Here is a 13,494-nt window from a genome sequence, read left to right as displayed (position 1 = left end):
ACCAATAGGTAGCAGGAGGGAACAACATATAAAAGCGATTGAAAACTTTCGATACTAGAGTTGAATTGATTGTTTTCGGGGTCGCGTAAAACAGTGGTGTTAGATCCACATAAGCTATTATTTGCACTCAGTGTTGTGGATTTCTGACCGTAAAATATCGAAATCAATCAATGTAATATGGATTCATAAATTTCTATCATAATTAAGGTAATTGTTAAAAGTTGTGGTGCCGTTTAAATGCAAATTTAACTCCACTGGTAGCACGACCCCATTAGCCCACAGAAATGTCGAAAACTCCCCCACCACAAATTGTCACAACCCCTACACAAATGACTGAAAGTCCCACACAATCAGACAAATCTCCCACACTTTGAAATGATCATGGTTGCAAGTTTAGTACGGTGAAAATAATAAAAGCATGTACAGACAACGCTAAGATCTAAACTGCAAGGGACTTGTCCACTTATCACCTTGTCCACTTTAGATCATAAGCATGTTTTTCGAATTAGTTTTATTATTTTCAGCGTGTGAAACGTAAAAGAAGTGCTACAAGGATCATTTTAATTTGTTGGGGATTTTTCCGATTATGTGGGAGTTCATGTGACTAATTGCTTTATTTTCATTTATTATGATTTACTTGTAGGTATTAAATAAATAATTTGGAGGTTAAAAAACTAGATTCGTTGCCTGTGTTGACTTGATTTTAAATTTAGCGTCCCCTTCAGCAGCAAGGCTATATGAAACGTGGACCTACTGATTAACGTGGATTCGAAACCACATGAGCTCCCACCGGGAATCGGGTCTCCCACGCCAGAAGCGCGTACGCTAACCCCATAGCCACGAAGGAGCTCAACTCGTTGCCTGTACTTTATATAACTAATATGATCTTCAAAGTTGTATTTCAATTTGTACTAAAAAGTAGCAAAGTACTAACATACAAATGTTGAAAAGAAACTACTTTTTAAAGTAATGTAGAAATTATGTAGAAATAGAGATGAAATACGTAGTATTAATACACCCGAACCACTGTTACAAATAGACGTTGGTGTGTCTCTTGTTGCTGACTCGAATGTCTGAAAAAAACTCAGATTTCCCTTACATGTGAATTACACCATAAAAGTTTGAGAAATAGGTAGAAATACATTTTGTGTGTGGGAGTGTGTGTGCAAAATTAAAAAGATATATCAGCGTCTTGGAGATATTGTGAATATAAATATGTATTTGCAAATGTTGATTAATTGTGAGACCTGTTTCTTCTGGCAGTTACCCAACCTAATTTGTTTATAACATTTAGAAACTTTACATGTTTATAATACCAGTAGTAGAGTCAAGTTTAGAAAATCCACTTACATATAAATTTATACTGTTTATTGGTTATGTATGTGTACTAAGTATACCATTTTCACACATATTTACTTCAATAGGACATATTGTAAGTAAATATACACTTATGCGTACTCTCTAAATATAATAAAGTATTAATAAAATAACACAATACCGTTCAGAAAATACATCTTGAAGAGTCCTTTGGGGACAACAGTAATACTGTGATATGAAAATTGTCTTCTTTTAAGAATATTATTCGATAATGATTTTGGAGGATACTTTTAATACTGATAGTATGTGTATAATCAAAAAATGTGTATTTGTTGTAAATTTCATAGGAAAAAATATAAATACGTAAATTAGAATGAGTAAAACAAAATGTTGCTAATGGACAAGAAAGTTTCATTTTCTTTGTGTTTTTCTTATTTACATAAAATGTTCGATGTATATGTAATCGCCGATTATACACATCTAAATTTATAAATAATACCGGTCAAATTCGTTATCAAATTATATTTTTATAACAACATATTTATAGACATACGACAATAATCTTGGACGTGAGTGCACGTAAACTCCCATTTTGAGGAATTTAGAGGAATATTCACGTGAATATTCCCGAAAAATATCTTCCTGGGAATTTACACATCATAACGTATGCTAAAATGGGCCCTTGTACGGACTCTTTCTGATATGATGACAAAGGATTAAGGATCGTTTTTCATCTACTAAGCACATTTTCACTCACTTAACACATCGGAAATGATAGTGAAAGAATATGAATACATATACCAACCTATTATTTTAGCATAACAAAAATTATATAAGAATCTAATAAAATATTATGAGCACCTTTCAACAGTTTAAAAGCAAAAATTGAGAATAAGAACAGTAAAAGGAATTCAGCGCATTTTCCTACCCCATATTATGAAATGGTACAAGAATATCTTCACCAATGTTTCTCAAAGCACGAGCATAATTTCAACCCCATGTTACCAACATAAACGTAGGCAAAAGAACGAGCACGTTTTCAACCACTATTTAAAGGCAAGGAATTGTCTTAAATAACCCTATAAATAATAATAGAAATTACTAAAACATTTCGTCAACCAATTTTTACCATAGCAGAGTTTACAATATAACTATAGATTTGTGGCTATATTGTCTAAATTACATAACTCTGTCTAAATTACATTCTATAGACCCCATTTTGGACACGCTTTATATAGATTATTAAATATGTATAATTAGAAATTCATAGAACATAAATATTCAGTAACAAGGTACTGAGTTAGTTACTTAAAGTTTGAATTTGAAATGATCGCACTAAACTAAATGAAACTACAAAGTTTAATATTGCTCTCCTTCGCTTATTTAAACGCTACATTTTTTCATTATATATATAAAAAGATATAAGGCTGGTACACAATTGTGAGCTAGTTAAATTTTGATTTGAAAATTTGGAACACAAAATTGGTCCGCAAGTTTTGTAACAACTCTCCATCGCTTATTCGAATAGTAAATTTCTGCTGGTTGCTACAGACATATCCGACAAATGTAGAGAATTCATGAAAATAGGCAATTCAAATTTTAGATGATCATCCTTTGTTTCTTACATGGGTATAAATTGCCTTCGAAGTAGAAAAAAATACAGAATTATGTGCTAATTAAATTTAAAATTTGAAACTGTCGCAATACAGGCAATTGAAGTGTTTAAAAATTTTAAATTTTTTTCGTACAAATTGAAAATTTTTGAATATTTTGAAATGACCCCTCTTGGTTTATTTGAGTGATATATTATTTTGTCTGGTAGGACAAAAATGTACGAACTATTACGAAGTTCCAAGATGCTGCACCGAAATTAAATATTTCAATATCAAAGGAACTTGGAACTAGTAGTACTAGTTGTAATGTTAATGGTTGTAATTGTATCAGCTACATAAATATTTAAAAAAAATCAAGCTTGTAGGACAAAGGAAGAAAATTAAGAAAGAAATAAAGCAAAGAAATTTTTTTAAATTCATTGGTTGAACTACTTGTTTCTACATAGATCCACTTCACAAACATTGCATAAAAAGAATTTTGATAGAGGATGAAAAAAGAGAGAAATATAGACTGACAGAAACAATTAGGAAGAAATTCCTGGTATGTTAAATAGGGTTTGACAAATTTGAGTTGACTTGAGACAATAAGATTTGACTTGAGATCTCGGCTTTTTTCATATCAAATCTTTGTGGTCATTACAATGAAACAGCAAACAAAATTTCAACATGTTGTAACAAGTAAAAAGTTAACCTTTTACCTCGAGGTTCACAACTTTTTGTGTATATAGTAGTCAATGTAACATTGCTAAGTCAGTAAATATAATTTAATATATAGTAACAATTTCAAGATATACAAGGTTAGATATTTGATCTTTCAAAATTTTTACCGTATATAATAGTCAATGAGAATTGCTTTGTTTGGATACAGAATTATAATATGTAGTACTGTTTATGGGCTATACTAAATTAACTATTTTACTTTGATATCGAGGTCAGAACTTATGTTATATAGTAGTCGATGATACATTGACAAATGTGAAAACACATTTTTAAGTGTTGTACCGTATAGGAAATTGTCACAGTCAAATACTTCACCTCTACACCAAATATATAAACTGAATTTTAATATGTTTCGTCCCTCACATCTGGTTTAATATTTGATCTTTGAGGTCGGCGTCCAATTTAGTTCTGAATTTTAATCTATTGCACAAGTTATGTACGGTTAAATATTCGTCCTTTGACTTCCGACCTAGATAGTTCTTGTCCAAAAGAGGCTCTTTAGAATGTAATATAGTCTAAGTTAAATAAATATATATTTAACGGGTTTGAGAAAAGAGGTCATAGCCTTTTCTAAAGGCTGTATGCTTTTTGTTATGTTAAGTAAAGATTGTAGTGCATTATGATAAAACGAACCATAACTATTTATGAATACTATGTTTCTATATAACTTATTCGTAATAGAAGAGCTGCGAATCTGGTTCATTATTCCGGTATGATTCTCGGTTAACTGTATAATCCTTTCTATTCGACCTTGTTTCAAGAGGGTCGTCTTCTTATTTTGATGTTAGTACCTATATATTAATAGGCGTATGGTAGTGACTATGACATACCCACTACGTATTGAAATTATTTGAAAATTTTGAATGAGATATTGGAAAATGTTTTATCATTTTTGATAAAAAAATAAGGAAACTTTATCGTTATATGACAATATCAGTCTTACTCTAAATGGTACAAGAATGTGTAGAATTTTCATTATAGTTACGAATTTACAAGTATATACTACAGGTTATTTTTAATGGAAAAGCCAAATAGTTCCAATTTGTACTCGAAACACAAACATTTAATAGAGAAGCTAATAAATCGTCATTATTTACAAAGTTTGAATCTTATTTGGTTGATTATTCTGGAGTTCAGCGTTCTTTATAGCCTGTAAGCTACACGAAACGAGTTGTATTGCCATTACAAGTTTTGCTTAATTAGTATTTAACATAAATGTATAATATACCGACGTTCAGTCTAGACGCCCATTTAAAATGTTATTATTAAAACAAACTTATGTCTTCGATTGATTCGTTAAATATATACACATATACAAGTGATTTCTTGAATTATAATTATTTAAAGGAAATATCTATGCACTAAGGATAATATCATTAAAAACTGAAAAGAATAAACGATGATGTAATCGAACTGACCATATTACGATTACAGGTTTAGTTGTTAGCCTACAGGCTAATATGAGCACACGTTGAGAGTTACGTCAGTTGAAATATAACTGACTTTAAAAGACAATGGAATTCAACTCCTTTTTCTTTTTCTCTTCTCTCATTCCAGCATGGATGGATCATTTTATTTGTTCGTTGTACCTGCTTCCATTGTTCTTTCAGCAACGAAGATAAAAACAAGAAAGCACATTCTTACCAGTATAGATGCCTTAGTTTCGAATTACTTTATCATTATGTATTTCAATAAGACTCTTGACCTGTTTGTAATATGTGATTATAGAACTCCTCACAGCGATCTGAATATTTCTATTGAAAACCGTGAATTAACTATGGTCTATTTTGCTCAGTCTAATAAACATCCTGTTACAGTAGGTGGTCTGAATATAAATTTCCTTGTAACTGATATCGATGATCAACTCAACCTATTCTTAAATACGTATTATTTAACACGAATGGTCAATGTACCTACAAGAATAACTTATCATAGTCGTAGCGTAATCGATCAATTACTTTATAACAAAAATATACATAAACAGCAAAGTTAGAGACATAAAGAGTGGTTTCTCGGATCATTAAGCTGAATTATTTCTTTTAAATCTTTTCATTGTACAAAAAGCTAATGAAAAGACACTCGAAAGTCAAATCCGCATACACAAGAATTTTTAATAAAACGAATATCTCCCATTTCAATTTTCTACCTAGTCATGAACGCTAGGAGGAAATATACATCAAATATCCTTAAAAGAAGCTTGTAACATTTTCCATGACGCATACACTCGTTACTACAATGAGGCATTTCCTAGAGAACTTTGCCCAATTTCAATAACAAATAATAAATCTTGGATAGCTACAACAATAAAAGTTTCTAGTAAGAACTTAAGATCTTCCAATTTATCATATAAGGGAGTAGAGTTACTAAGTAACATGACAGGGTACTATATAAGCTATAAAAAACATAAAAATATCTTAAAATTGGCAAGAGCACGATATTACTCAATACGCATAATAAAATCTGAAAATAAGAGCGCCAAATAAGACCGATAATAAGACCGATAATTAAACATGAAACATACTAAAGAACGAGTAATTGAAGAAAACATTGACATTGAATCAAGTGGCAATCTTACTAGTGACCCATGTATTATTGCAAATCTTTTGAACAATCACTTAATGAATATTCAGAAAACTATAGGTTCTAATAGTCAACCTCATTCAGACCAATTATTGTTTAAGAAAAAGTCAAATCAATTCCTTCTAACAAGCAAAAAATCAAAACAATCAAAGAATCAAGACTGTCTACATCTACGGAACATGAGTTTGAAAAAAAAATATCCTCTTTGCTGGGAGATAAACGAGAGCGCTTGGCAACCATCCACCGCTGGAACGGAAGTTATATTTAACCTCAAGTTCTCGCACGAAACGGTGTTTCTTCACTTAGCCCTTCTGACACAATTATGTGAATTTATCACGTTAGTAAATATCTTTCAATACATCTTAGCACATATTTTACAGTATAACATACTTTCATTTTAGGATTTCCAATCTTTGGTACTCTAAAGTATATTAGCGTTCTTTTACTAAATTTTGAGAAGGGAAGCAATGGTGAGATGACTTCTGGAAAGGGTAAAGTGTAAAGAATGTATGGACAAAATCCTAAGAATAAAGTAAACCTTGGCAAAAGTTGAAATACTAATAGCTAAATTCAGTAAAGCATGTTAATCAATTTTTCCTAATATGGAACAAAGTTTCAGTTGAGAATAATTACTATACATAATTTCAACATAAACTAATCCTAGTGATGACGTAATATAACTTATAATTATTTTTAATATTATTCAAGTTTTCTACTAAAAGAAATATAAAAAATACATTACCAAATTCACGAAACGCTGGCAATAATATAAAAAGCTTCTTTCACTCTATGTGCCAACTAAGCAAGTGATGTGCATCTGTAAGGCAATCAATGGTGTTACAAAAGAAAATTACAAACAAGCTCAGTTCACACAAATATATTTTGAAAATAAGAAACAAAACAACCATTCAATTCTATTGTTACATATATTATAATTTACATTTCTGTAATGTATATTTTATTTTGTGATTATTTTGCAAATCTTGTTTAATTAAAAAAAAATATTTGATAACTCTTCTCTGTAAACGAGAAATCCATTTAACAGAAAATTTTATATTCAGTATTAAGAAAACTTAAAATGCAGATAAAAGATTTAGAAAAACCAAAATCATCCTAGGCATGTTTCTTTTCTCGCACGAACAAGGATTTAAAACGAGTAGTCCAGTGAATAATTAGCTTTTGGTTGCATTAAGTTTGGTAGTTTTAAAAACTTGATAAACCTGTGTATTACGATCATCTAAATATCATATTAAATTGTATCCTATTCAGATTTGAGCTGGTGCAACAATCTTGGTAAAATGGGGCCTAAACCACAATCCTCCTAAAATAGCGTGATAAAATTAAAAAAACTCGGATCCCTTACATTCTAGCTCAAAATACATTACTATCCAAAAGAAAGAGCATAAAATTTGCTGTAAATAAGGTTCTTGCGGAATAAACACGCATATAGAATTATATGCCAACGAAAATTCTCAGTACTGAATTATTTGGTATTAAAGAGATAAATCCAAAACTATCATACTTACACAGAGACAAAAAAAAGAAGAAAATTAACAAAAACAGTGACCTTGTATGATTGTAAGCAGTATAGCAGGTTATCAGTTATAGTGGCAATTACAACAACCTATTTCCCAAAAGAGATAACAAACTTTACTATAATACGAAGAAATTCAATAACAAGAAATACATATGAAATTGATATATCCCCAGATGCAAGAACAATAAGGGTTGTTAAACTCATAAAATACTATATTTAAAGCAATGAATTTCTTTATGTGATTTTGTGCATCTTTTAGTAGATGAAATTAACTGGTTACGTCAAATAGGTTAGCAAGCAGCAACCTTAGCTCTTAAAAAGCTGTTAAGTCAAAAGATATGACCTAAGTATAATAGTATTCTAAGGAGACTTAAATCTACCAAACAAACCAGGACGAACCACTCATTTATTTAGAAAGAATACTAATTTAGTGGTTAGATTTGGCCAGAATCTTCTTAACCGATACTATGGATAAATCTCAGTTCTTCTTTCCACTAAGTTAACGCAATTTCAGTTCACTTCACCATATTATCAATTCGCAGCAAATTTAGAACGAACTACACCCAATTCATTTATTTGGAACAATACTTCGCTCCCTACCTGCATTCTCCAGAGGAGCATACAGGCACAACCAGCGCCATGCAACGGACAGTATGAGACCTTCCAGGGATAGATAACTCCAGGACAACTGGCAAAACATTTAGAGCTATTTCTCTTATTGTCATTTAAAATGGAGATTTTATTAACAATATTTTGTAACAAAAATGTTTACTATTTGACTAAACGCAACAAGGTCCTATACAGTTTTTGAAGAGTCAATAGTTTAGATGAAACACACGTAGGAATACGACATTTCTTCTTCCGTAAATACAATAAAGTAATTTTTAGTATCTCTCTCATACATTTTCTCTTCCCATATTTCTTAATATACTAGGCTATTTTACATTTCCTTATCAAAATCCTTTTCCCTCTATACTCCTTTTATTCATTCACAATTTATCTCATGTCCCGCTTCTTATATATATTGCGTTCCTTAGTCTTTGTAGTCTTAACTCAGTGATAGAGCATCCAGCTTTGGTGTTTGGGGGTCCCTTGTTTGACCCGAGTTTGCGCGTAGTGGACTTTGTTGTGGAGAATAGCAGTGTGAGTAGGTTTTCCTGGTGTTCTCCCGTTTCTTCCAATTATCCATTCCAAACTCGATTCAGTTCACATCCCTGGTGTTCTTCAACCTAGCCTGCGTAACTATGCGACGTAAAATTTAAAAGAAAATCATTTCATTTTATTTTTATTTTTAGTGTAGCATCATCTAGTCTTTTCTTCTAAATTATTTCCTCTTTCCCCTACGTACTTCATCTAGCATCTTGCACTCGTTACAATTAACTTGGTACATTATTCCATCCTCTTTTGATCTTGTCTTCCTTTCTCTCGTCTTTCCTTTTTTCTATGAGTAACTATATTATCGTCTTTCCATCTTTTCTATAAGTTGTGATTTCTTCCTTCTTCAACGTTTTTTCAGTGCCTCCGTTTTATCGCATAAACTTTCATTTCCAAACCATTCTTTCCTTCATTCTTTACATCTTCCTCTTTTCTATTTTTTAAAGCTTCTCTTCAGTATCTGTTTCCCTTTAGTAGCTGGCATGGTATTTCTGTGTCAGCTTTCTTTGTTTCTTTCTTCCTCACTATCTATATTTTTATCCCTCTTTCTCATGTCCAGTATAAAATTCTTCTCCGTCCTTATGTCTACGTCTCTCTTCTTAGGAAGTATATCTCAGCATTGTGTTCTTTCCTGTACCTAGTTTACTCGAATTTTCCTCCAATTTTCTCTAATATCATGTCCATGAAGTTGATTTTCCCTTCTCCGTCCATTTACATTTCTAGCCTATTTTTTTCCGTCCTTAATTGTTTTAGCAAATTTCTCGAAATGACGCTTAGTCTATTTTAATATTCCAAGGCAATCATTTACATTTCTTCAAAACGTTATTAGATTTTCCTCCTCCTTATACTTTCTCTTCCTACATGTTCATTACAATCTCTACTACAAGGTTCAGCCTCTAAGCTCAGTCTCACAAATGTAGATAACTTGTCTTTAATTTTCACTCTTTTTCAGTCCCTTTCTGACTGTCTTCCACACCTTTAGTTCTCCTAATTATGGTGTCCCCCGTGAGCTGCTTTTCTGCTTCCTTGATTAGCTTTTTATGTCTCACTGATTGATGCAAAGACCTGTTGGCGTGGTGTTCTCCTCCACATACTTCCTTATAAACACTATGTGCTATCTCCTGGATATCTATTTCCTCCATCTGATCTTCCACTTATGTATTCTCCTTCTCAGCATCAGAGTTACTTCAAATTCAGACTTACATCCAAGATTATCTGTGGGAGGATTAAACATCTACTACTCAAATTTTTGGCTCCACACCAACTTGGAGTAGGCATTCAACATGGTGCTGAATCGGCAGCACATACAGCGCGTATCTATTACTCATACTATCACCAAAAACCCAAAGCTTTCTTAAAATATATTTTAGGAACGAATTCAATGAAATAGACAGGTGTACAATGCTATCTATCGTCAAAGAAAGTTTTTCCTTCGATATACCCCTATGTACACCAAATCTATGTTGAAGCCAGCAAGCTACAATTTATATTATGGCAAAGATATTATCTTATTAGAAAGAGGAGTTCAACAAGGTAATCTTTTAGTTCCAGCATTATTTCCTCTAATATTGCAGCCTATAGTCAATAATATCAAGACAGACATAAACATCTGGTACCTCGATGATGGTGCAATAGCTGTTTATCCGGCTGTTGTATTAAATACATTTTAAATGATCAACACACAGACAGCTACAATTGGTCTGCAACTAAATTTCTAGAAATGTGAAATCAGCTTTGTTGAAACTACAAGTGAACAAAACGGCACAATGTTTTAGTCAAACAACCAAGTAGCTCCAGGTATTCAATTCATGTCGCCATCAAACGCTTTCCTCCTTGGAGCTGCTTCCTCAGCTGAAACAACGAGAACTCTATTAACTGAGAAGATTAACCAGTTACACAAGTATTTCTCACATCTATCATAAATATCTGCTCATTCTGCCTTTTACTTACTAAGAACATCATTTTCCAACCCAAGATTATTATATTTCCTGCGATGTTCACCTTCATGGAAAGAAGAGGATTTATGAGAAAGATATGACAACAGTATAAAATCTGGTTTGGAATCTATCCTAAATTGTGTCCTTGAGGATATCACATGGCTTCAAGGATTTCTCCCAGATAATGTTGATGGATTATTTATTCGAAGATCCTTAGATTTGGCTATTCCCGCCTTCTTGGCATCATTCTACGGATCTCAATATCTAATAAAATCACTTCTTCAACAGAACAACAATCTTCACTGGGATTCTGAAGTTCAAGATTGCTTGTCCACATGGTCGTTTTTGGTTGGCTCCGATTTATCCGACTTCAGTTTCAGTGCTAAACAATCCACATAGGACGAACCTATCATACAATCAAATTTTTCATTTTTACTACAGTCTTCCGACAACCCAGAAAACAAGGCCAGACTCATCGCTGCATCGTCCGTTGAGGCAGGTCATTGGCCCAAATGTTTGCCATCACGTTCTCTAGGCCTTCGCCTGAATGATGAATCTTTTAGAATAGGAATTCGTTATAACTGTGAGTAGATATTTGCGAACCTACATAAAGAGCACAGTTAGATATCCTCGACAGTCGAACTGCAATACATCATTGTGAGAACTGAAGAAAAAAAAAGATGGGATATCTTTAAATCCTTGTCAGAAAAGTAAAGTCTTAATTTGGGACTTCACATGCACAGACACGTTTGCACCCCTAACCTTCATTTCTCTTCAATTCAACAGATCGGAAAGAGATAGGGAAAGGAAGAAAATACGCATCAGACAGTTATCCGGTAATAAAAGAGCAACCACCTTCCTAATCCAAAGAGTAAGCATGGCGGTGCAGAGAGGTGATGTAGCTTCAACACTAGGAAACTCCTCCAGGTAAAGCATTGGAGGAGATTTTCTTACTTTAAAAACAAGAGTAATGTGTCCATATTGTTGTATACTAATTATTTTTTATTGTTATTCGTTACTGTTTCAACTGTAACAATGTAATTTTAATTTGCAACTGATGTATTTGGATGAATGAAATGAAGAACAGAGTGTTTTGTCTTAAAACGAATTGTAGAAGAGACAAATTTAATGCTCAATATGCCGAAACAGTTGGCCAAGTATAGCATATATCTCCAAGTGCGAAATAAGTCCCAGAACGAGATTTTCAGAACGACATGGACTTTATGGAAATCACAGTACAAACAAAGTATCCATGCCATTGGAGACCTCAGAACAAACGAAAGAATGTTGTGGTATCTTAATTTAGAATCTCTAATAAAAATATCCTACGCTTCAGAAGCTGAGAAGAGTTCAGATTTGGGTATGGAAAACTAGTGTAGAAGTCGATAAAATAAAGAAAATCTTAACTATATTTGCCAAAATAAAAAAATAAATATTTCGTCTTGTAGTGGCAAATTAATATAAGCCAAACTTTGCCAATTACTCTTACGCTTCCCTTCATCTTGAGGTACCGATTAATTTCGATTACTACATAGTTTAAAACTTAGGAAAATGAAGTCCTGTGGAGGGGGGAAATATTTACACTCTGGTACGGAATTAGGGAGACTCTACGGTAATAAATCTACAATAATATTTACTCTTATCCATTCCTTCACCTCCATGAAAGTGATGAATTTAACTGAGTGAGGTAATATAGAAGAAATAATCTCCAAGTAACCAAGAAATATCGCGAATATAAGGCTGGAGGCGAATATTTAATCTGCATTAATTGTGGAAACGGAAAGATGAATGTGATGCAGTTATGTAAAGAAAGAAAGGAAAGCTGAAGACAAAGACTACCAGAGATGAAGTTAGGTTGGGTGTTCGAAATCAAAACGTTTCAAATGAGCTAAGTGAAGGATGTTTTTCTGTATTGAGAAAAATAGAAACCGTCCTGATGATTTGCGTACAAACTGAAACAGATACAAAATACACGAGAAAGAAAGGACATAATACATATTACCATTTAGACACCGGACCCGTTTCGGGAGGTAAGTCATGTCCTTAAAGTTAAAAGTTTTGTGATATCAAACTGAGAGAAGAAATGTTACTAACTGTTTTTGTATATGTTCTTAACTGTCAGAACAGGAGAAAATTTCACGACTGTTTCTTTGAAGCAATACCACGTTATTCTTTACAGTCGTAATTTACCTTACGAACCGCATTTGGTTGACACATTTAATATATTTTGGTCATATTTTGATAGTTGAACGATACTAATATATACAGTGCACTTGATAATAAATATACTGAAGTTCACAGGTTTTCTTTATTTTTTCGATTATGCAGCTTGGAGTTATAAACATAAATATACCTTGCAACAAAGCGTCACATGTATGTTTTACAGCACTCCAATTTAAAAATATACAAATATGATATTTCTACGATACAAATCCACAGCTATATAAATTTGTACGATTGCAGATAAGTATCTGTGATTGAATAGGTTAACGTGAAAATATCGAAATACTGCTAAACATGAACATATTAAGGCAATAAAATTATCGAAGAATCGTAATATTGTGATACTGGAAAGTACCGAAATATTGAAGCAACGAAATAATTAATACATCGATTTTAAAAGTTTTCGATACTT

At 32.4% G+C, this 13,494-nt stretch overlaps 1 long non-coding RNA gene across 5 annotated transcripts in view; it reads right to left on the bottom strand.

Moving 5' to 3' along the window:
* Positions 1–13,494, bottom strand: part of LOC145683314 (uncharacterized) — a 564,956-nt gene that overhangs the window by 442,980 nt on the left and 108,482 nt on the right. For all 5 annotated transcript variants that reach the window (XR_014131021.1, XR_014131022.1, XR_014131023.1 and 2 more), the window contains exon 2: positions 6,973–7,047. This is a non-coding gene — a long non-coding RNA (uncharacterized LOC145683314). The remainder of the gene's footprint in view (positions 1–6,972; positions 7,048–13,494) is intronic.

This window comes from Thermobia domestica, chromosome 4 (genome assembly GCF_964235325.1).
Source record: "Thermobia domestica chromosome 4, izTheDome1.hap1.1, whole genome shotgun sequence".
NCBI classification, from domain to species: Eukaryota; Metazoa; Arthropoda; class Insecta; order Zygentoma; family Lepismatidae; genus Thermobia; species Thermobia domestica.
The sequence above is the reverse complement of the archived record's forward strand: the minus strand, read 5'-3'. Positions and strand labels throughout refer to the sequence as shown.